At 41.0% G+C, this 24694-nt stretch overlaps 2 protein-coding genes across 10 annotated transcripts in view; both read right to left on the bottom strand.

Moving 5' to 3' along the window:
• GPR52 (G protein-coupled receptor 52) overlaps window positions 1-1719 on the bottom strand; it is a 30358-nt gene extending 28639 nt beyond the window's left edge. The window contains exon 1 of the mRNA XM_080601931.1: window positions 558-1719. The gene's annotated coding sequence lies outside the window, so the exon portion shown is untranslated. The remainder of the gene's footprint in view (window positions 1-557) is intronic.
• RABGAP1L (RAB GTPase activating protein 1 like) overlaps window positions 1-24694 on the bottom strand; it is a 253556-nt gene that overhangs the window by 165976 nt on the left and 62886 nt on the right. The window lies entirely within an intron of this gene.

Below are 24694 nucleotides of genomic sequence, written 5' to 3'. Positions count from 1 at the left end.
CTTTAAGGAAAGAAAGAAAGTAAGAAAGAAAGAAGAAGAAAGAAAAGAAAGAAAAGAAAGAAGGAAAGAAAAACATCCAAAAAAAAAAAAAAAGGAAAGAAAAGAAAAAAAAAAAGCCAGAAAGAGAAAGGCCACTGATCAGCTCCTCCAGTGCTCTTGAGCAATCTTTACAAACACAAGGCACTTCTAAAACAAACAGGTACCGTGGAATACGGAAATAAAAACTGAAGAGCCACCTTCATTTCCCAGGGTAAGAGGGGGGAAATCTGTTTATTTTCCTGAGAAAGTCACTTACTTTGGAATACAGTGGGGTGAGGGGAAGGAAGGGAAGGAGGAATCTTGGTACAGCTCAGGTTTCCTGGACCAGCGGTTGCTGGAGGCAATCTTTTTAATGTCTCAATTTAAATCACAGAGTGACTTGAGAGTAAAGGAAAAAGTTCATCATCTAATGCTGTCTGTTCTGGCTCTGTTCAGGAGATGGTACTCTGACTTATCCATGCTACTCATTAGAAAGGTAAGGAAAACACTTTTGTCAAGGTTAATTCCAATAGACTCACCACTGTTTGGGTATGAATAATGAATTTTATTTGGAGGGAGACAGGTGGGGGACAAGGCAGATTTGTCCTCTGACTCCCAAGAAAGAAAACATACATCTCACGTACAAGGAGGAAGATCGTGTCTACTCATTTAAAAATCCAAAGGGTTTAAGAATAGAATTTGGAGACTTGTGTCAATATTCATAATTCTTTTAAACAGTTATAGTCCATTACAATTATTAATGCCAGGAGCATAATTCAAGGTCCCCACAGACAAAATAAATCCTCTTGAATTTAATTTCAGCAATGGCAATTTAAAATAATCATCTTTGGAAACTCTGCTGTATTTGCTAGAGTGGATCGGCACACAGGAGTTTATAGGTATATCCATGATATCGCTCACCTCTGTAGCAACACCTGAATCATTTCACAAACCCCCACACTACAAGAACAGAAACTTCCATCTGCATTCTGCTGTGAAGCTAATGAAATGCTGATTTGACTAGAAAAGCTGCCATTGTTTACTACTCCATTATTCTGTTATTCTGCTGCTTCTTCTAGGTAGTTTTAGGATTGCTAGATTTATTAGATGATCAGCATAATAACAATTGTGTAAACAAGATTGTTCTTCTAATTGCAGGACATTACCTTGCTCATTTTATTCGCAGTTGTGGAGAAAGCAAACATTAAAAGAAAGCATCTTCTGCATTCAGTTTAAAGTAAATGCTTGATTAGTTCAGGAATCATTAGGCAGGTAACTAATAGTATACAATCTTGCTTTTTGAAAGGCCCCTAGAAGGTTAAAACCATCTTTAATCCTGGAGTTCCTGAGACCAGAAGACTGGCGGTGAGAATTAACGAATCCACATAAAACGATTTCCAAGGTCATTGAGATATTACGCTGGCATTCGCTTCAAGTCTCTGTAAAAGTACCGGAACCTCTGCGCAGCTTTCGGCAGCCCTTGCCGGGTCTTCAAGAGGAATTTCAGCTACCAGAAACGAAAAATCGTCTTCGATTCCCTTGCAGCAACTCGACGGCAAGCTCGCCTTCTGGAGTTCGCCTCCCGCCGCGCATCGCCGCGCCGTGCACGAAGTCCTTGGGGTTTTATAACATCCCCGAATGGTTCCGGTTCTTCAGCCCTCCGCCTGCCGGCACGTCCCGGCCCCGCCGCTCCCCGGCCCCGTGTGCGGGCAGCAGGACGAGCACCAACCCCCCCCCCCCCCCCCGCGCATCCTCCCCGCCCTGCGCCGGGCGGCTGGGCAGGGCGCTGCGCTCCCCGCCGGGCGGCCGGGGCCGCTGCCGCCGCTCCCCTCCGGCCCCCCCGGGCACCCGAGCCCGCTCCTGCTCCTCCTCCTCCTCCACCTCGCCCTCCTCCTCCTCCCCGCCGAGGAGCCGATGGCCGCGGCTGGGCGCCCCCCGCAGCGCGGCGGGGGAACGGCGGCGGGGTGCGGGACGCGGCCCTCGGGCTCCCGTCAGGGCAGCCCAAAATCAGGCGGAGCGCAGCGCACGGCCGCGGGCGGCAGCTGCCCCGCACGGCCCCCAGCACGGCTCGGGCAGAGCGAGCAGCGGGGCCGGGGCAGCAGCAGGCACGGAGCGGGGCTTGGGCTACAGCTCAGCAAAAGGCACGTGCGGAGAAGGGCAGCGGAGGGTTCGGCAAAGCCAGGCCTTAGGAACGAGTAGGGCTGGAATTGCGCTAGGTCGAGGCAAAGCTGCAGTGAGCTGCTCTGGGTTACCAGCTTGTGTCTCAGGTACAGCCCGGAGCAAGCGCTGCGGGCTGAGTGACACGGCTCGAGAAACCTGAGGCAGCACAAACTGCGGCGGTGGGGAAGGGGCTCGCAGTAACACCCTGCGGTAAGGGCAAAGCCTGCCGTCAAAGGACTGACGAGAAGACAAAAATCACTCCGGTACCTCAAAATGGTGAATGGCTGTGACAAATTTACCGACTACATTTACTGCCTAAGTGTAGGGCTCTAAGCAAGAGCTATGGGTAGCAGAGGTGGAACAACACGAGCAGTTCTCCTTCCTCCTGGGCAGCAGCAGAACAAAGCACCGTGCACACTGGGGGCACAAGCAGGGCTTCTCCCTCTCCTCCTGGGGCCAGGCTGGGGTTAGCACTAGGGAAAGAAAGGGCCAGAGCATCTTAACCCAGCTGTTAGAAAGAGACCCAAGGGCAAGGCAGATGAGCAACGGCAAAGCCTAAAACTAAGCAGACCGCAGAAATGACAATCTCAGTCCCTTGTGCTGGATACAGATTTGAGCAGTGGTAACTCCTGAGGCTTCCACGTTACAGACAGCACTGCAACCCGGTCACCTTCGTGGGGTCAGCCTCAGGCGACGGACAACACTGCAGCACCTGTTAGTACACACACAGGCCCGAGCTCTGACAACAAGCCCTCACATCACCCAAATATTGCCGGTCTTGTACAAGAAAGCCGAGAGCTGCTCAGCAGGTAAGAGGTAACAGAAAAGTCAATGGCAACCTCTGCTGGTTGGTTTTCGATGCAGGTAGAATGCTTGTTGCCTGAATTGTAATGAAAGAGACAAAATGATTGAAAAGTAAGGACATCTGAATTCTTTCTTTACGAGCAGACTTCCTCCGCTACAGAAACAAAGGGCCTGCTGCCAGCTGCTGCAGCACCGCTGCTGCTCCCGGAGCCCAGCGCCGTGAGGCAAACTACAAGTTGGTGCAGGGGATTTTACACGCATTTGGAGGCAAGTGAAAATGAAAGCACAAATCAGCTAGTCCTGATGAGACTACATGATTCCAGCCAGAAGTTTACAAGATTACTGGAACGGTTCATCACAGGCAGCACATCAAAAAGCTGCACAGAAAAAGTTTTCATTGGGGAAAGACACATCAGGGACTCTGGCACGGTTCTAAATAAAACGCGCTTCACGATTTTATTTGCATCTAAAGAAAAGGAAGTGAGAAAGAGTAGTTATAGTGGCAGAATATAACAGGTGGCCCTAGGCAGGTATTTTGCATGCAGCATAAATCCCACAGATGGTGCCTGTCCAGGAGGACGGAGCACTCTTCCTTCAAGCTGAATGGAAGCAGTGATTCCACACCTTCTTTGGGAATCATCTAGAAACAACAGAAGTTACCATCCAAAACAGGAGACTCACACCAAAGCACCCTGCTAAAAACAGAGATGTGAAAGGAACTTGAGCTTCATGTCTGAAAAGAAAGCCTGTGAAAGTTGTAGGGACGGGCATGGCCCTGCAAGGAAGCGAGGTAAAGCTCCGACAGAAACAGCCTGTCCAGAAGTTGACTTAGGAGCTCCGAGCAAGGAAGCAACCTATTTCTCATTTCTCTTATCTGAGAATGAATCAGAATATTGCCATTTTCTAAATCTTCCCCCCCCTTTTTTTTTCCCATAAGAAAACAGGACTGATGCAAGCAAATCCTGCAATGTACAAAGCAGCAACTATCTCATTGCATCACTCATTTCTCCTTTGAAGTCTTCCAAGACTCTGTTAAAATATTGGATTGTCAGCTGGACTAAATGGACTAAGTTTCTCTAAAATCTTTTTTAAAGAAAGCCATTGATCAGAGGAGCAGGGAGATGCAGCTGAGAGCATGGGATGCGGAACATAGCAGTTACTTGTTCAGACACAGACCCGAACGACAATGTCGATTCACAGCTCTCTACCAACTCCTCTTCTTTTCTTTCGCCCAAGTCTTTGCTATTTTCTTCCACCCACCTTCTTCTCAGCCTATAGAACAAAGGTGTCTCTTCAGGTTGCTTTATTTATTTATTTTTTTATCTTTACTACCTCTAGCATTTATTTGTCCACCACATCATATGAATACCCTGGTTTTGTTTTTAGGGCCTCCAGAACCATTTTCTTCCATAAAGGTTGCATCTTGTAGTGCAGCTTAAAGAGGAAGAACAGGAAGAGAAATCACGAGTTGCCTAAAAATTCTATTTTTTATGGCTTATTTTTGTTGTTGTTGTTTTCTACTTACACATCAGACTAGTGTTCATAGCTGCTCCCAAGTCTGATCAGTGCTATATTTAAAGCTGAAAACAGTTTCGGTTTTGCGATGTAAAGCCTCTTCCCGAAATCCACCCCCTGCTACACCTGCCTTGAAAGAGCTCTGACTTACACAAGTGCACAGGTGAGCAGGCATAGAACATGAGATACAAATGTATGTGTGTACACATAAAAGCACTATTTCATCTCCAAACAATCGTCAATCTATTAAAAATATTTCAGCTGGAAGGCACTTCTGGTCCAACATCTTCTGAAAGCAGGGCTAACTTCAAAGTCAGGTCAAACGCCAAATTCTGGCTATGCTACACGAGGACCTATCCCACTGAACTGGGAAAATCTCCAGGGACAGAGGTTTCACAGCTTGCCTGGCCCCTGGTCCAGTGTTTGGCCAGTCCCACCCGATAGCCTCATTTCTCCTTTCTGCTATCACAGATCTGTACACAGCGCCATAAGTCACTTTATAAGCTGCTGGATCCACATACCCCAGTGCCTGCAGAAGAGATCAAGCGATGCAAGTTCCATGGTTACATTTTTGAAATGCAGATGCTCTATGGAGCACTTACCTCACTGTAAGAAAGAGGAAGAATTTATCCCTAATTTTCTTCCTAAAGGAAGAATTTCTCTCTAAAACCTCCATCAGGCTTTTCCCCATGAGAAAGGAAGCTGATTTTGATGGCAGCAACTGAGTAGGAGCTAGAAGGCAGGGAAGAGGGAGAAGGCCAGGATAACTTGGACTGGATGGGCGGGAGTTTAGTAGCTGGCTGGAAGGGGACAGTTGCTGTCTGAAAAGTCAAGGTATGGGAGGGATCTGGAAGGAAGCTAATGAGCTGTCCTCCTGCTCCAGCAAGCTCTCTTGCTGCCTGCTCCTCAGCTGGACTCACTGCCCCATTCGTTTCCCAGTGCTGTTTCTGGTGTGCCAAATACTAGCCGGTGTTGGATAAATGTGAGGCAACTGGAATGCTGTGATGCAGAGCAAGAAATTGGCAAAAAGCATTATTTCTGTGTTGTGGTGGATCAGTAGAGAAAGCTGGGCATGCATGTTTGCAAGTATTGTGCAGTCCTTTGTGCTGTTATTGAACAATGACATTAACACCCCTGGAGTTTGTAACTTCAGAACTAGCTACAAATGTTATTCGTGTATTTAATAAATATTAAACAAATTCTTAAACTGCTACAATTTCCCTTAAAACATTACTACCTATGATCTCATGAATTTTCTGAATTTTACATTAAAGAACATTTTTGTTCAAGAGAGGGTTCTCAGGATTATACCATAGCTCCTAGGACAAATGGAACTCACTTCACACGCACCATTTGGAGTGACATATCCCACCAAACTTCCATGCCTCAAACAATAGAAATAAAACACCCTGGAATAAACTATCTATCAAGAAGTGAATTTTCTTCAAGGAATTGCTGTGAAGTGTAATGAATGGTGATAATTAACATTTGTCGAGAATTACACATAGCACCTGCTTGAAAAAACAGTATTTAGGATTAATGCTGTGTAAGGATGCTATTTACTAACTGACCACATATGATAAGAAATGCCCTAAAATGAACAAAAAAGGACAATGGAGAAATGAAAAAAGGTCTTAGGAATGGTATGAAAAGCAAAAAATTAGGGAGGCCCACAGACAGGATCATGTGGCTGCCATTAAAACTAATCCAACTGTCCTTAAACCAGACATAGCTTTAAAAAAGTTCAGTGGCAAAAGCATGCAGACTTACTAGGCACCAGTGCTCCAGGCAGCCCGATGAAGAGCCCCGACTTTTCCTTTAACTCTTGCTTTTGATTATGTGACTCATGCTTAGTTAGCGCTTTGTGAAAGCACACTTACATTCTAAAAGAGCATGCTTTTCATTCCAAATTGTCCTTCTGCCTTTTAACCACCATAACAAATCCATGTGCTGTGCAGCTATCCTAGCATAAAACAGTCTGTGTGTGTGGAAATACACTAGAGCAAACAAAATTGAATTAGCTATTAATTACATTGTACTGCCTTCAAGAGACAATTAAAAGTTACACCTGTTAAATATATCACAGGGCAAAAGATAGCAATTAAGAACTGTAAATAAAGAAACAATGAAACCTAGAGAATAGTCTGAATAGCACAAGTATTACCCTTGTCCTATGGGAATCATTCCTCATGTATTAAAATAATACTGATTCTTTTTTTTTTTTTTTTTAACAGTACTGGTTTTAATAATATCACATTCCTTTACACTTTTTAGAGGCACATTTTGACCTAGTTGTGCTTTTACTAATACTTTTGTCTGTGTCAAGCCAGGCAGGACATCCTATGGATATGTTTATAACAGTATTCTAAAAACGTATCACAACTGTGCACCACGAGAGGCTATATTCAAAAGGATTCCAGCTGACTTCACTAAAGCATAAACTCAGCCAGTATTAGGGGTAATTCCATTTCAGCATACCTACTAAAAAAATCACAAACATTATGATCACCTACTTTGACTTTCCACATAATGCAAGACAAATAGTTGTCTTAAACTACAGCATGACCTTTTAAAAAGTGGTTTTGATTTAAAATGAGTTCAAATGATGAATAATCATTTGCAGTATTGATTAGGAAGCCAAGTTTTGAGGCTTACCCAAAAGCAACTACTGAGATGTAAACACAAGGATCAAAACCATATACATGTGTCAGTCTTTCAGAATCACAAGTTTGGATGCAACAAAGAAAAAAGTTGAAGTACATGCACATATAACTTGCATTCTTCATTGCCTTTAAAAAAAAAATTGTGCCCAATATTAATTCTTTAAATTCTTCCAAGAGCACCATCTCTATTTGATCCCTGAAACATACCAGAGCTCAATGCCAGGGCCACACATCTGCAAACTACTTATGACCACCACTGCATGTGGTTCCAGATCCTTTTCCATCTCAGTACAATATTATTAACCTTCACAATGACAAACCCATACTATAAAAGCTCCCAGCGCAATCTTGTCAGCTTACTTTTAACAAAAATAGGTGTGTACACAGTATATGGGCTTAGAAGGATGGTGGAAAATACGCTGAATTAATGTACTACACATGATTACTGAGAATCTGTGCTGAAAGTTACAACGCACACAGCATTTGCACACAATTTATTTTCTTCTCAAAAATAGTTTTAAATCCTTCAGAATTATCCGCTTCACTCCAGTTCTCTTTTCTAACTAATTGTTAACTGGCAGCTAGCATTGGGTGACAAATTCACAGATGCACGCCAGAAACGGCTTCAATTCCTCTTTTTATGGGCACAGCCTATATTAAATGGTCCTAGGGCGTTCTCCCAGAGCACCCAGCATAATAAGAAGATGGGCTGGCTGGAAACGCGTGCCTAGTTACACAGACAATTCAATTCTGATTTGCTTATGCAATGGGCACATTCCACCCTGAACTTTTCCTTTAATAGATTATTTTAAACAGTGCTTCCTCAAGGATACAAGAGGCGCCACTAGCTCAGAAAAACACTGCACAGCCAGGACCATCAGGAGAAAAAGTGACAGCTTTACCCGTTGGTATAGGCAAAATCAGTTAAGAGCTAAAAGATTCAGAATTTGTTTTAGTGCAAAATCTGCCGAGGAACACGTGGTACCAACCCCAAATGTGGACCCACTGTTTCCCGAGAACAAAAAGGTGAAAACAACCCAAGTAAATCTGTGATTTTTAAACGACTATCTTTAACGATGTGCTACTCAGTATTACTATTCCACCAGTTTTGTGAAGAAATGGAAAAGAGGAGCATGGAAAGAATATGGCATGAAAACTATTTATAAACTGTAATATGGTACAATTTCTTTTTATGGGTTTTAAGCTCAGCTTCATTTAGACTGAATTTTCCTCCCAGCTGGAACTGCTGAAGAGGTATCACTTATAGACTCCACACTGCAAGAGAAATATCAGCACACACTCACATCAATACCATGTAGGAGAAAGGATCAGGAACAGTGTCCTACACCAAGAGAAGTCTGGAGGGAAAATTTAGCATACAATAGCATCTGAAGTAGACTCACAGACGTGGAACCTGGCAATGACAGATGTTTGAAAATGCCCCTGAAAGCAAGAACTACTGACCTATTTTTTCCTTCCAGAGTTAAAAGTTAGCTAATTCAAGTTTATAAAATCATCTCTCATCTGGTAACTACGTTACAAGTTTAATAACATCTAAATACATTCAATTTCCAGTATCTAGTGAATTTTGTCTTAAACTAGTTTGTATTATATAATGAGGACATTTATATAAATCTAGAAATTGGCACACATAAAATGTTATGTGAGCTGAGAAATTAGTTCTATTTCTTTTTTTGAATAAAAAATGGCATTATTTGCCATATTTGCCAAAGAAAAAAATGAAATTGAACACATACTTTGTCAGTACTGTTAATAGCTTAAATATCTCTTTAATAAAAAAAGAGTAGCAGCAAACTGAAGAACAGAATTTTCCAATTCGTGCACTCTGTGTACAGGCCTCTCTTGTTATTGTGTCCAAGCAGAGACAATTCAATGAGTTTGCTTTTTAATGCATGTATTCCCCTGTCAAGATTTTGCAAGCATATTTTACCCCTTTACCTCATAAAACTTACCACTTATATACATTTAAAAACAGAAGGCTTGCTTATAAATTGATTTCAGGTCTTGCAAAAAATATTACAAATCTTTTCATGTCCAAGTTGATCTGATAAATCTATACAGCCAAAAAAAGAAATATCTACATAAGCTTTGCTTCCATGAAACCTCAAAAAAAAATTGATACAATTTCTGTAGGTAAATACTAAGTACTTCATATTCACTTAGTTTTTAATTCTACCTTACATCTGCACATCAGATGTAGGAGATGTCTTTAAAACTAGCATTGAGACATCTCACGTGCACGCATGCTTTAACAACACTCACTGGGCAAATGATGTTCTGGATTGCTAAATCCCAGGCAGAAGACAGCATTTTTGAGAGAATCTATAAGTGTTTTTGGAACAGACTCTATCAGGGAATACAGAGATCAAGTCTATAGATCAAGTTCAAGTCCAGCTTCTATCACTAATATTAAATTCACTATTAAACTTTTCCCTTCTGCTCAAAATTGAGCTTTGAAGCTAAACACCAACCTCTTCATTCATACGGTTTGAAGAGGTATCACATCACACAACTGCCCCAGCCTGGCAGATAAACACACTGCGCGACATACTGGACTCCAACGAATTGACATTATGCCTGGGAAGGCCACGTGGAAAGAAATGGCAGCAGCGGGTGCTACCTGTTTTATTTGCATGGTATGCCAGTGGCAGTTATTTTTACATGGCCACTGGAATTAATTTGGCTTGAAAAGGCACACAGAATGTTTACTGAACACCCTTCTTCCCAGCACGTCTCTAACGTTTGCTGCAAGAACAAACTGAGCATAATTTGTCCCTCATATTTTTAATGAAAGATAAGATAAAGAATGACATGACAAAAACGGAGTTATTGACTGCAAAACAATCTTCCAGTAAGAAAAACAAACAAACAAACAGAAAGGACAGCTTTCAATAGAGTCAAGAAAAATGCTTCCTGTTTCAGCAGCAGTTGCTACATCTTATTTATAGCCATTCTATACAGTGAAATAAAGAGATTGGAAATTACTCAGTTACAGTACTCTAATACACTACATACAATGCATAAAAATAAAATCTCAGTGGTCATTTTCTACAAAAGAAGAGGCTTTACACAGATATCTCCATTATTTTTTCTGCACAAGTTATGAAAACAATCATTAGTCAAAAAACTCCAGAAGAAATTGAATAAAACTAGATTAAAAACAACAACAACAAAAATTCAGCTCATGCTCTAACCAAAGTGCTCACAGGGGAAGAGCTTTTCTACATTCCCACCACCCCCCCTTCCAAAGGTTCTTTGTAAAACAAAGCAAAAAAAAAAGTGAGGAAAAAATGGTTACATTCAAAAAGCTATATTTTATTGTTATGGCAACTGATGTGCTAAAAATAAAGAAATAAAGTTGTTATGGCAACTAGAATTTTAAAGGCAGTCAAAAGTAGAATAATCAAACATTCTCTTGGCTTAAAATGTAACGTCTATGACTCAATTTTCAGAAAGAGCTTCAGAGACAAGTAGTGTTCCTTTTTTTGACTGTGCTTGGGAGATCACAATTAGCGCAGGTTTCAGATTGCTCTGCAGAGCACAAGGCAGGACGTGAAGGCAAACAGAAAATTGGGCTTTCCGAGGCCCCACACCTCGTGCTACCTTCTTAATGCCCCGGCAGCCTTACCGAGCCCTGCAGCACCCAGCAGCTTATTACCACCACAAACTGCAACTGGACACTATGTCAGCACAGTGATCAGAGAACAATACAGAACTGAAAGTTACTCGATGGTTTTAAATCAAGCATTGAAAAGTTCAGGAACACCAAAATTCCTCTGTCTGAGCAAGCAGAGTTCTGCCCCTTTATATGGATGGGATTATAAACATGGCTATAATTACAAGATCGTACTATACTTAAATTTCTGATACATGGCTGACCATCTTTACAGGACTCTTAGCTTACACAAGGACTTCAACAGTGCAGCACAGGCACAGAGAACTCACTCTCTGACAGCCAGCTCTTGACAGATGCCAAAATTGCCACTTCCATTAAAAAATTAATAGAACCTTGCACAGTGAAATTTACCAAGGCTCATAGCCAGATAAGCCTTAATTAATATTAAGCACAGTATTTAACTGATGCTTCAGAGACGTACGATTTTGAAGAGTAACTTATAATGGAAATCCTTCCACTGGAACCACGCACGTAGCATTTGCGTGCATTTCCCATAAGGGCTAACATTTTAGCATGGTACATGCCTTGCACTTTGTCTTCCCTGCTGTTCACCAAGGTTCCTAGTAGCGTTACTTAACTCTTTTCTGACCCACATGAAGGCCTTGGCTCCGTCCACCAAAGCTTTCAATGTGCACAGGGTGCATGGCCAAGAATTCAGGTTTGGGCTAAAAGAATCAGATCAACTCCTGCACAGAAATCAAGAGCTGCACGTCGCAAATTCAAGCAACTCATAAGGAAGCACAGCAAGGGTAACAAAGAGAAATTTTTGTGCCGTTTTGCTTCCCCAACCTCCGTATTAATCCATGAGATCAGGTGCACAGGTAACTCATTCCCTCTTAGGCATCCCATGAAACTACACATATTTCTAGAAGTGCAAATAACAATGCAGGAAAATATGTTAATTGCAGACGCTCTTGACTTTGTCACAGATTCACCAAAGGAAACTCCACGTACTATAGTCGCTATACATAAATTTTCATCAGCCAAAATAAACCTTACACATAAGAATATCAAAGTTTAAATAAAAATTTCAGAAAGTATTCTCTGTAATGCCTAGGCTCAAGGAGCCAGGCTGCATATTCTCAAGGCTTGCTGCTGACTCAACCAGTTACTGAAGACAGAAGACATGCTGTTCTGAGCTTCCTATGAAATTAGTTTCTTTATTGTATAATTTTCTAAAATTAATCAACTGCATGTTTGCCTGAAGTGTAAGTCTTTCAGTTCAAAGAAAATGTGCAGCGGTCCAAATATCATGCCACTTAAATGACAGCTACATTAATCCATCCCTTGTATTTGCATCCGGGGGGCACATTTCTTTTTATATCAGATATAGCCATTCTGAACCGAACATACAATATCTATAAGCATCCCAAAAGAATATTTATTCTAATATGTGCAGGCCCATTTTATCCCTAACGCATATTTTTAGATTTGTAATTTTCCATAAAAGAAGAATTTGAGAGCAAGTGATTTTCATAGAAAGGCAAAGGAAATACTGCAAGGTGTGACAACAGAGACCAAAAGCAGTTTCTGAAATTACAGTTATGAATTCATTACAAAAAAAAAAAAAAAAAAAAGGCAGCATCATTCCAAAAGCTGCCACTAATTCCTTTGCCATACAGGTAACAAGAAGCATACCTCAAGTGCAATTTTACATTAACGCAAATCTCTCTGAAGGCTGCCAGGAGACAGCCCCCTGCTCCTCCTGCCCTGCCCCTGCTGCATGCTCCCATCTCAGCCCGTACACCACAGCTACCCACAGAGGCAGCCTCACTGCCCTGACAGGGAAAAGGGGGGAAGGAAGTTTTCTAAATAAAAATCTACAAGTGACCATAATGCAACAGCCTTGCAACTGCAGTAGGAGAAACCTCTTCTGGCAAGCTGACAGCCTGGATAAGGCATAGCCTGAAACTGCACCCCCAGATGAGACAACTTAGTTTTAGATTCAGAGTGTATATTGTACTACCTGGTCAGAAGAAGGTTGTATTTTGACACAGGATCGCTTCTGAGACCAGCTGGCCACACAAACACGGCTTTATCAAATACAGTATCTGATTAAAAGTGATACGGCTCCATATCACTAATATTCAATTGTCAGCTCGAAAAACATCTGACGAAAATTTACAACCAGAAAAAATTCTTAGCTGCCAAAATATTTATGTATGTTCACAGAAACCTACATAAAAGATTACTAGAAAGAGTAAATGCACTAGCAGACTGCAATTGTCTCCTTTTAGTTAGTTTACCTCAGCAGCTGCAAATTTGGCACTGATAGGGAAATTACTCTTAATTGGTATGAGTATACTCATCACTACAAAGGGAAAACGTTTATGGGATACAAGCAGTAAATAAGATCTATAGGTCTCTCATTGCCTTCAAAGTGATCGCTCTGAAATGTAGTTAATACTAGCTCATCCCCTTAGAAGAATATCGTAGAAAGAGAAAAAATGAGTAGTGATAAAATCCCAAACTACAATATAAAGAAGTCATACATAAATTAAGCTTGAAATAGGTATCTGAATTCTCCCCTATATTAAATTCCAGTTGGAATTTAAATGATGTGTTCATCACATATATATGCTTTAATTTTTCTACGTATGCATTTCAAGCCTTTTTTCGTTGTTGTTACAATTTTAATGTTTGTGAATTGTCCACCGCTAGCTGTACACCGCTGTGGTAAAATGTGCTTTACTAAAACATTGACCACCATTGTTAGCCTTGTTAACAAAGGTATTTTAAGAGACTTCAAACAACTGTGGTTCTTTAAGAGAAACAGGGGCTACAAAGATGGTGAAGGGCCTAGAGGGGAAGACGTATGAGGAGCGGCTGAGGTCACTGGGCCTGTTCAGCCTGGAAAAGAGGAGGCTGAGGGGAGACCTCATCACGGCCTACAGCTTCCTCACGAGGGGGAGTGGAGGGACAGGCGCCGATCTCTTCTCTGTAGTGACCAGTGACAGGACCCGAGCGAATGGTGTCAAGCTGTGACAGGAGGTTCAGGCTGGACATCGGGAAGAGGTTCTTCACTGAGAGGATGGTTGCATATTGGAACAGGCTCCCCAGGGACACAGTCACAGCACCGAGCCTGTCAGAGTTTAAGAAGCGTTTGGACTGTGCTCTTAGTCACATGGTCTGAATTTTTGGGTAGACCTGTGTGGTGCCAGGAGTTGGACTCGATGATCCTTATGGGTCCCTTCCAACTCGGGATATTCTATGATTCTATGAAATAAAAAGCTAGACATGAAGAGTACTTGGGATCCTTTGATTCTTAGTGTTCTTTTCTGAGCATTCAGGGCTCTCTAACTCCCGTCACATCAAACACTGACATACTGAAACCAGCAATTAGGTAGTCCGCTCTCTTAAAAAGGATTTAGAAACAATAGCTTTCATAAAGCAGGCACAGGAAATACTGCTTATTTTGCTAACTGAATTTTGCACCCTTTTCTACGTGAGGAAGTTTAGGACCTCAGATTGGGCTGGTACTCGTAATCCTAAGAATTTAAACAACCTTTCAAAATCATACAACAGAACTTACAGCTTTAATTCAGGCACAAACCATTCCAAACGTGATTCAGATTTTCAAGAAAATCCTTTTTAGATGGAGTTACTGCATTTGGATATGCAAGCACCTTGCACATGCCACTGTGGCAGTTCTGCATGCAGCTGACACACAAATGGCCTTCCAATTTACATGTCAGACTCAGGCTGTCCCAGATTTCTTCCAAAGACTAACATCGCTATTAATTTATACGTGCAATAACAGAAATTAGCCGTATAAACAAGGCATTTAAAATACAATTACTGTGTTTTTCAGTGCAGTCTTCCAATTTCTAGACTGCAGATGCTATATGTATCGCTGAACTCCTCTCAAACTAACTGCTCCATTACAGTAAAATATGCAAAACGATGCTTCGTATCCTTCAGTCACCTTCAGATAACCCCAGCCCTTGAGTAACACAGCCTCCCGAACTCCAGTTATGCAATCTTTGTTTGAGAGCAAGGCATGGTTAAGAAATTGGCATACAAAGAATTTCAGATGAAAGGTAATACCCTGAGGAGGCTGACTTAAAGAAAAAAATATGTATGTTCTCAGGAATTGCAGTGCTCTTGCAATTGTCCACACACATAACCATTTGATATGGTGTAGGGCACTGTTTAGATTAAGCAGAAAGATGCAGGCACAGGATACATATGCATTGCAGAAAGACAACACGCTGCAGAGAACTTCAGAAAGGAGCAGCACAGAACACTGACACTTCTACCGAATTCTGCTGTGGCTGCTCTCTCAGCATCAACATGATTACTGCTACAGGAAAACTGAACAGCTCTTAAGAAACCAGTATGCAAATTAACCCAGGATATCTATTAGCATTTTTATCTACAGAGGGGCATCAGGGATTTTAGAAATGAGCTCTGAGGTGCAAAGAATTTACCAGAACTACCAGCTCTTATTACATGCTACATTGTAAAGAAACAGCAAGACACTGAGACATCCCTGCTTCATCTTGCCCAACAAAATGCTTTTATCAGCATATAGATGCTATACATATACTGCACACATGCTATACACACACATACACAGAGTTGATGAGAATATCAGTTTAAGTATCAATTCTTCCAGTAACCATCATTTAAATCCACTCAGGCCATAATACTGTTATTATCATTCTATTTTAAGTGATGAGCAACTATGCTCCCCTACTTCTGCAGATAACAGATCATAAAGTCACAGAGACCACAACAGAACATGGTCTCCAAGAGGACAAATGCAAATCTCATTTGCACTCTACCCTTCAGAACAAATGCGTTAATTTATGGGATTTTAGAGCTAGTAGGTCATACAGCGTCCCAAGAGCCAGGAATTGTGTTGTGTCATTTTAATGCTATCGTAAGTGGTTATGTACAAAAAAGAAATTGCAAGAGAATTCTTAATGTTTTATACCTCAAATATCATGCATAAAGGTTAAAATTAATATAAAATAAAAATTATTAATGGATGCTATTCCTTTTTTTCCTGAAAAGAGCTGTCATTAAACACAAGAATTTCTTTGAAGATGAAGAGTGAACACAAGATTTTCCTTTTTGTGCACACAAAAATTGAAAGATTTTCTCCAGATGAGCTATAAATGAATCAAAACTTGACAAATTAAATTCACCTTAGGGACACTTTATTCCTGAATTTGTAACAGAAGTATTAACATTTACTATGAAACTAGGTACCTTGGTACATTCGTAATAAACTAAACCTTTTATCTGAAGTCTGAATTTAAATGAAGCTATTTAAAGAATTAAAACTTCTGTCAACCTCTGCTCTTCAGAGGCATTACTTCCTTATTAATTTCTATAAGTATTTTCAGTTCACCTCTAATTTATTATTCCACAACATGTAGCACCACTAAAATAATTCAAACAAGCAGAAAACCAACCGCCAGAAGTAACAGCTCAGCTTATACCAAAAATGAGGTGTCCTATCAATCCAACCAGCATATGACCTGATCCTTCTCTACAAATCACATCAAATTAACAAAATGTCATGAATCTACCTGCCACAAAATGAACAATCTAAGTTTAACATAACTGTTAAGTAAAAGTTATCCTATCCCTCCCCTTTTTCAGGAAAGGTAGGGGTAAGTAAAACTTGTGAATCTGACTATACATATTGAATAAGTTGAATTTAAAACAAACATGAAACTGGAAACGTTACACATACATCTCTCAGTGATCCATTCCTCTACAGTTATTTTACTTCGTATCTAAGCATCTAATTCAAAAAGCAATAAAAAAAAAAAGTAGTTTTCATTCTAGTCAAATAAAAAATGTTTTTTTAATAATTGATAACCGATCCTCATAATGTATATTTTTAAATAATTGAGAAGCATATAGCTACACCATTCTTGATACCTAACCTCTTTAGAAGTGAAGCAAGACCTTTCCTAGTTAGCATAAAAAAAAAATAAGATTAAAAAAAAAAACTAGAACAACAAAAATAATACAGATTGGCATTTTCCAAAGTATTACCACTGAAATTTCCTACTGACAGGAGTTAAAAAGACAATATGGAGACGGGCATGCCGTGTTTGTAATATCTGTTATCACAGATTGGGCAAGGTACCATCTTCAAAATTCTTTATGTCTTCTTTATTTTTTGCAAAAGGAGGGTACTTATTTTCACTACACTACTTGCCTAAGCACACACCACAAAAGACAAGATGCTAGTCTATTTTGGGAATAATGAGAACATTTCACCACAATTTCCTTTTGGTGTGCAGAGTGCTCACCAGGCAGAGCTCAGAGGTCACTGGATGCTCCCCACTGAACGGGGCAGAAAACACAGATTAGAATCATAGAACTATTAAGGTCGGAAAAGACCTCCAAGATCATCAACCATCACCCCACCACCAATGTCACCCACTAAACCATGTCCCTAAGCACCAAGTCCAACCTCTCCTTTTAGACTCCCAGGGTGTGGGAGCAGTGGAACCCTGCACGATGCCATTGGGACAAAAGATATTCCTCTTCCTACTGCTAACTTAGCGTCCTTTGGTATAGCTGCAAATAACAAGCTTGATTAATTTTCTACTTCAAGCAAAGACTCCCAGGGTGTTATTGCTTTTAAAACCTTTGCTTTTAACACTAGAAACAGTCAAAAACCAATTGGCATCCAAAACACTCATTATGCAAATTACAGTGGCAAACTTACAAAGAGGTAAGTAGCCACGGCCCCTACCAGTGTGGCCAAGCTTCTCAGAAGTCTGTCATCTCTGTAATCCACACCAGCCTCGGAGCTGGCCTTTCTCTGCATGCCCTTTAGCATGCTTTACACAGCACATTTTAATTACTCTTGTGAAAGTTTTTCAAATGTACTGTGAAAAGTACGAGCAAGAGCTGTTCTACTTCGTTATTTCCGAAGTAATACAGAACACTGTCACTGTAAAGCATTACTTCAGGTTTCCATGGCTGCTGGCTTGTGTCTCTTCTGCTCCCGATTCCACTCAAACTATTTTTGTTCCGCTCTTTTTCCAGACACTATTACTTTTTCCTCTTGCATCTACCCAGAACAAAGTAGATGTTCCACAGCATATGCAAACAGTACTTACACTATCACTTGTCTATTTAACTCTCAAGGGCAGCCTTTATAATACCCTAAAAGTGAGTTATGAAACTGCTTTTTCGTAATTGAATGTTAGCAAGGCTGAACAGGCAGCAATGAGGCCTAAAGGCCTCCAGTGTAAACACCAGAAGTTTAGTTTGTCCTCTCAGTTCTCTGATGGAACGCACATTCTTTTTGTTGCCTTTTTACCAGGGGTTGTGTCCTGTACGTATCTCTGATCCTTCGGTTCTGTTTTGAAACCTCCATCACTGCATAAAACTGCCTCATCATAACTAGTTATCTGGGAGGACAACTCCAACTCACATGCTTTGTCAAGATCTTGGTGTGCTCGTATGTTTTCATCAGTCTCCAGGCAATTATTTATAGTGTTTGTAGACAAAGTAGCTTCCTCCTTCATGCATTTGAGAAATGGTATGATTTCTTTGCTGCTACCAACAATAAGGCCCTAGCGTCCGCAGCCTTAACACTCAACGCTTCCTGGATTTTAAGTGCCAAATGAAGATATCAGACTGTGGAAACAGGTTAGTGCATTTTTCATCAGGAATTTTATGTTCTTCCCATTCTAATGGGCACGTATTTGAATCGGGGTCACACAAAGCATAGATATGTCCTCTTCTTTTTTTTAACCACTTGTAGAACACTCTTGATTTACAGAAGTCAGTGATCCAAAGAAAATAATTTCTAAGACCTCCAGGTTTTAAAGCTTGTCTCCCTACTCTTGGGTTGCATTGTCTTTCATTGTTATTTACTGCTTTAGAGAATTTGGAGATGCATTAAGGAAGGCTGCAGTATAAGTGCAAACTGATTGGACTAAATACAATATAGTGAATAAGCTGCCTTTAATAACACATCAGAAAATGCTTAAGCAGTAATTTTTTATTTATTTATTTATTTATTTATTTTTTACAAATGCATTAAGTTGTTGCACTTTGCGCAGAAGCATAAGCTCACCCATTTTCACTAAGGACAAAGATACAGAATTCTAAACACAAATATTTGCCACAAAAATACTCTAATGTTTCAGTCCATTAACAACCTGCTGTGGCAGCTGGCGAACAGTCATCTTTTTAATTAGCCTCCCTTACTGATTAATTAGTCTCAGAACACTGAGCAGTGGAACCCTGCACGATGCCATTGGGACAAAAGATATTCCTCTTCCTACTGCTAACTTAACGTCCTTTGGTATAGCTGCAAATAACAAGCTTGATTAATTTTCTACTCCAAGCAAAATAGTCTTTCTAAATAAGTAATCCTCTCAAACCATGGCTAAACTGTTTCACACAAATAAAAAAGCCGTGACACCACAACGCCGGTTTCAAAGTCAATTACATTTACATGGACAGAGTGGTTCATTTGTAATCTCCTCCACATTCTATTTCTACCTATGCTAACAAGCAAGCATTAAAGAAAATAAAGCAAATATTACATATGAAACAAAGAAGCAAATACTTTTTTTTACTTTGGAACAGTGTCAGTAATTTCAAAGTGTTAAAGGGAAACACATTTCTGTATTGAGTTTACATGAAAGTTCACCTTCAATCCTTTGAGATCTGTTTGGAGACAGATGCACTAAGAAAAACAATAAAGTTAATTCAACGGCTGCACTTAAGCAGATGATGAAACTTCAACAACAGTACTTGCTAATTTTAGCTATCCCATTTTTAACTTTTAATTTTGGACAAGAGGTTACCACTACACTTCCAGGATAAGATGCTGACACCCCTTCTTCAGACGTCCCACAGCCCTACCACTATGAAAACACTTGCATTCTGAGAAGGTGCTTAGAATAATTGTAGTGGGTTTACATGGCAAGATTTTGGTAGCAGGGGGCCATAGGGGTGGCTTCTGTGAGAAGGATCTAGAAGCTGCCCCATGTTAGGCAAGGGCCCCACTGCTGACCAGAGCTGAGCCAATAAGCGATGTTGTTTTGCGCCTCTGTGAGAGCAGATTCAAGACAGGAAAAAACAAAAAAAAACAAAAAAAAAAAACACTGCGCCACACAGCAGCTGAGAGAGCAAGAGGAGTGAGGAACAGCCTTGCAGGCGCCAAGGTCAGTGAAGGAGGGGGAGAGGTGCTCCAGCTGCCAGAGCAGAAGTGCCCTGCAGCCTGTGGTGAGGACCACGGTGAAGCAGGCTGTCCCCCTGCAGCCCATGGAGTACCACGGTGGAGCAGGGTTCCACGCTGCAGCCCGTGGAGGAGACCACGGTGGAGCAGGTGGACCTGCACCGACAGAGACTGCGGCCTGGGGAAGACCCCTGCTGGAGCAGGCCCCGGGCCAGACCTGTAGCCCATGGAGAGGAGACCACGCAGGAGCAGGTGACCTGGCAGGAGCTGCTGCCCGTGGGGGATCCAGGTTGGAGCAGTTCGCTCCTGAGGGATGGACCCCGTGGTACGGAGCCATATCTGGAGCAGTTCTTGAAGAGCTGCTGCCTGTGGGCAGCCCACACTGGATCAGTTCAGCAAGGACTGCATCCCGTGGGAGAAACCCCACAGCACAGGGGACGAGAGTGACCGAGAAGGAGCAGCGGAGAAGAAGCGCTATAGACTGACCATAACCCCCATTCCCCCGTGCCGCTCGGGGGGAGGAGATGGAAGAGGGTGGATGGGGGGGGGGGAAGGTGCTTTTGGTTTCTTTCCTTTGTTTCTCACTTCTCTAGCTTGTTAGTAACAGGTAATAAATCTGTCTCTCTATGCTGAGTCTGCTTTGCCCGTCACGATAATGACTGTGCAATCTCCCTGCTCTTACCTCAACCCTTGAGCCCTTTTCATCATATTTTCTCCCCGTTCCTCTTTCAGGAGGGGGAGTGAGAGAGCGGTTGTGGTGGAGCTCAGCCACCCACCTGAGTAAAACCACCACAATAATGAAATTGGGTTTATTCAAACATTTTTCTCTACTGTAACTCATATTTAGAGATTTGTAACAGAAGTCTTAAGATCGATCTGAAAGAAGTACGAATGGCAGCATCTGCTTGCAAAAGCACTAGAAGAAACAATAGAGACAGGGCTAGGAGAAAGGCAAGCGCTGACACATGAGGACAGAAGAGACAGCAGCCCAAACGGCAGACGAGAAGCATCCTGCCACACCTCGAGCAGAAGGCCGCACGCTGCTCAGGCCCCACGAGAGATGCCCAGCCAGCTGGAGCGGGCAGCAAAGCCGCCACACACCAGCCCTGCCACCAGAACAGGCCACAAGCCTCCAACACACCCGCAAGGAGGAAGCAGAGGCGAGGGGCAGCGACGTGACTGATCCAGAGGCTGAAGGAAGCGAGCTTTGTGGAAAAAGACTGCTGTAAGAAACGCCCAGCTCTTAAAGAGGACAAAAAACCTGCCAAAAATAAGTTTGTTGAGAATAACCAAGAGAAACCCTGGGGATGTAAGGAGCACTTCACAGCCAGCATCCCTTGTCCTCCGCGTGTCACACAGCCGATCCTGGCCAAGGCAGCCAGTCGCACACACCTTAGGGCTTCCAAATACGTGGGTACGAGAAAATTAGCATAAGCAATATGTAAAGTGCAATTTCATTCTTGAATGCAGACTGCTTCTATTTGCCATAATTTACTGTTCTTTCCAGCAAACAAGTGCTAATCTTTAATTTTGTACCTGGACCTGCAGAACTTCTTAACTTGAAAGGTATACAGAAATATGAAACCATACATTTGTTTCTGTTTGGTTTGGGGTTTTTATTTTTTATTTATTCATTCCTTTAAAATGAGACGATATGTCTTGTAGGAGTCAGAAATTCCAGTATTGGTCAAAAAAAATAATAAATTACGTATATTAACTCTAAATCAACCAGATGCCCTAACAAACTTCCATACAGCTGGTCCTTACTGCAAGAGAATTTTACCTCTGTGTGATTAGTACCAATTTAAAATAACCACATTACCGACAAATTATTTTCGTGATTTGGCAATATTTAATCCCCAAATCAATACCTGTCATATTTGCTCCGAAATTTGGGAAAATTCTTGGGATTTTCACTCTTCTGTAGAATGACTTGGTATGTTATTGGCCCAGACAGAAAACAACACTACACAGTCAGCACACAAAGCTATTTTTTGGCCAGCTCTTCTCAAGCTTGACCTTTTAATTAGTTATTATCTCTAACTGTTCTGGGCACATGCTCATATTGCCAAAGGTAATTATGAAAACAAATAATCTTATTTTTGGTTCTCTTGAAAGTCATTTGGAAGGACAGACATTTAGTCTTTCTTTAAGCCTTTCGACTCAAAATCATCAGCCATTTCAAAAATTGGCATTCACATTCATATGTCAAATTCCATTGCTTTTGAGTAACGCATTACTACCAAAGTCTAATTCATCTGAAATCAGTCTTCTTTCTCTGATCCTAGTGAGGGAAAAGAAAAATGAGAATTGAAAAGAAATTTTGTTTTCTTAATCCAGAGAATCGGCAGCATTTCAAACTTTTCTACATATGTTGTTAAATTAACTTTATACATATTGCTCATTTCTTAGTGGAAATCAGATTGTAAATGAAAGATCTCTTACTGAGGAATTATACTTTTAACAGATCATAAATCCCAGCTCAAAAGGATCCATCCCAAAGTTTTCAAACTACAGAATGTAAGTGGCTGTTTTCTTTTTCCGTTTTCTTTATTTTATGTACGCAACTCCATATTGCCCTGATATGTGTTGCTTTCTAAACTTAAGAAAAAGGAAAGGACCTGAAAGCAGGTAGTTTCAACAGTAACAGTTCTACGGAATAGGAAACCAGTAACCCATAACACTGAAAAGGTGGATAGAAGCCTCGCCCTACAAACTCCACAGGGAAAACACATGAAAGAAGGAAAACATCTAAAATACAAAAGCAAAACATTGTTAATGGTCAGCATAAATGTAAGAAATAAAACATCTACTCTATTTCTTGGAGATGGTATGGCACTCATTTTTCTTACAGGACAGAGATTTTGTTTTCCTTTGTGCTGAAGTGAAACACTAGAACAAATCCCAAATTACTCTCTCTCTTACACAACACACTGAAAAGCACTTCTCTAACAGAAGAACTCTGCAGTAGATTTCAGAGCTCTGCACAGTGATGAATATATATACACACACACACATATTGTAACACTCACACCAGATTTGTTAAGTGATGTGAATAATAGTTGGCCAATCTAACATATTACTTCTGCACAAACTGCACGTAGTTGGCATAAAATAACAAATGTCTATATCACAATCTCTAAAGTAAATTTAAATGGTGAGAGTCTGCTATCATTCAGTTCATCACAAGGGACACATTTTCAGCCTACCAACAACACTGTTTTCCTCCACTAGTACGCAGTTTTACCAGGACTTAACCAGCAACACTGGAGTAGTTTTAAACTTCCTTTAAAGTTCCAGCATTTAACATAGTTCTCTCTGATCCCCAGAAAATGAAGTCACAAATTAGGCATCATATGTCCAATTCTGGTAACTCCAGCTACTGGGTTTAACTTTTAACCTGTGACAGTAAAATGACAGTTTTCAAGATTTGTTCCTCAAGTTAGGCCTCTAAAATTTTCTTTAGAAAAAAAAATTACATCTCACATAATCAAAGATGCTTTTAAAGTCAAGCCTCACTCAAGAAAACTGCCCAGCATTCCTTACCTTACTAGTAAGTAACAGCTAATATGTTAATGACTACAGTACGCGATACCCTTTTGCTATGCATTACACAATTTAGCTGTGTTATTTTGATCACCAGGCCAAAAACAAACAAAAACAAACAAACAAACAAAACCCTGCACCTATATAAATTTATATGTACTTTCTTACAAATCTCCAGGTGCAGAGATTTTTCCACCAGGGCGCTCAGAGAGAGGGCTCTGCTGGAAGAGCTGTTACAAAGACCTAGGAAATTGAGCAGCATGGGACACGGCATCAAACTTCCAAGGCAAGCAGGCTGTAGCGGGGAGCTGTCAAAGGGAGAGCCGTACAAGGAGGGAAGCAGGCAGTGGGTTCAGGTTCAGCTGTTGATCCTGCTTCCTGCTTCTTGTATCTCAGTGCACTCGATCCTCAGGACTGCCCAGTGCAGAACCCTGCCATCTCTTACCGCCTTGGGCTGTCTTACAGAAATGTGCTCAGGGATGCCCATGCTTACAGAATACTGAATGGTCAAGACACACACAAACATCCAGCTTTCAGAAGTGAGCCTAATTAAGGCAGAGACAGTAAGCAGAATGACCGAAATACGAGACAATGAATCTGTCCAGACTCATGAGTAAACTGAAAGAATCAAGATGAAAGCTATGCATTTGATGGGAAGAATAGTTAATTATGGAAAAAATAAAGTACACGTTTGTATATTGGGATGGTAGCATACAAACAATGAAGAAAAAAAATCAGTTCTGCTTTTTCATACAGAAGTGAACAATGAATACTCAATAAATCTGTTCAACATGCATCTCATTATTGATACACTTAAGATCGACTGCTAGACTACTACAAAATTTTTAGTAGGATTCAGAGAATATATATATGCCTATATATTTATAAAGAGCCTAATTCACATTATAAGCACACCAAAATGAAAAAGAATTTTTGTTTACAGACACAATATTATATAAAGCTCCTAAAAAAAAAATCTGACAAGTGTTTCCAGCACACCTAACATTAGCTATTCCTCAAAAGGTACCTTATTTTTGGTTTGGCATAGTATCTCCCCTGTTTATTTCTTTTCATGAATCCTTTAATCTAATATATGCCAAATGGTGTAGGCACACGCAG

This window comes from Anser brachyrhynchus (assembly GCF_964034855.1).
Source record: "Anser brachyrhynchus genome assembly, chromosome: 8".
In the NCBI taxonomy this organism is placed as follows: Eukaryota; Metazoa; Chordata; class Aves; order Anseriformes; family Anatidae; genus Anser; species Anser brachyrhynchus.
Note: the sequence above shows the minus strand (reverse complement) of the source record. Positions and strands in the feature narration are given on the sequence as shown.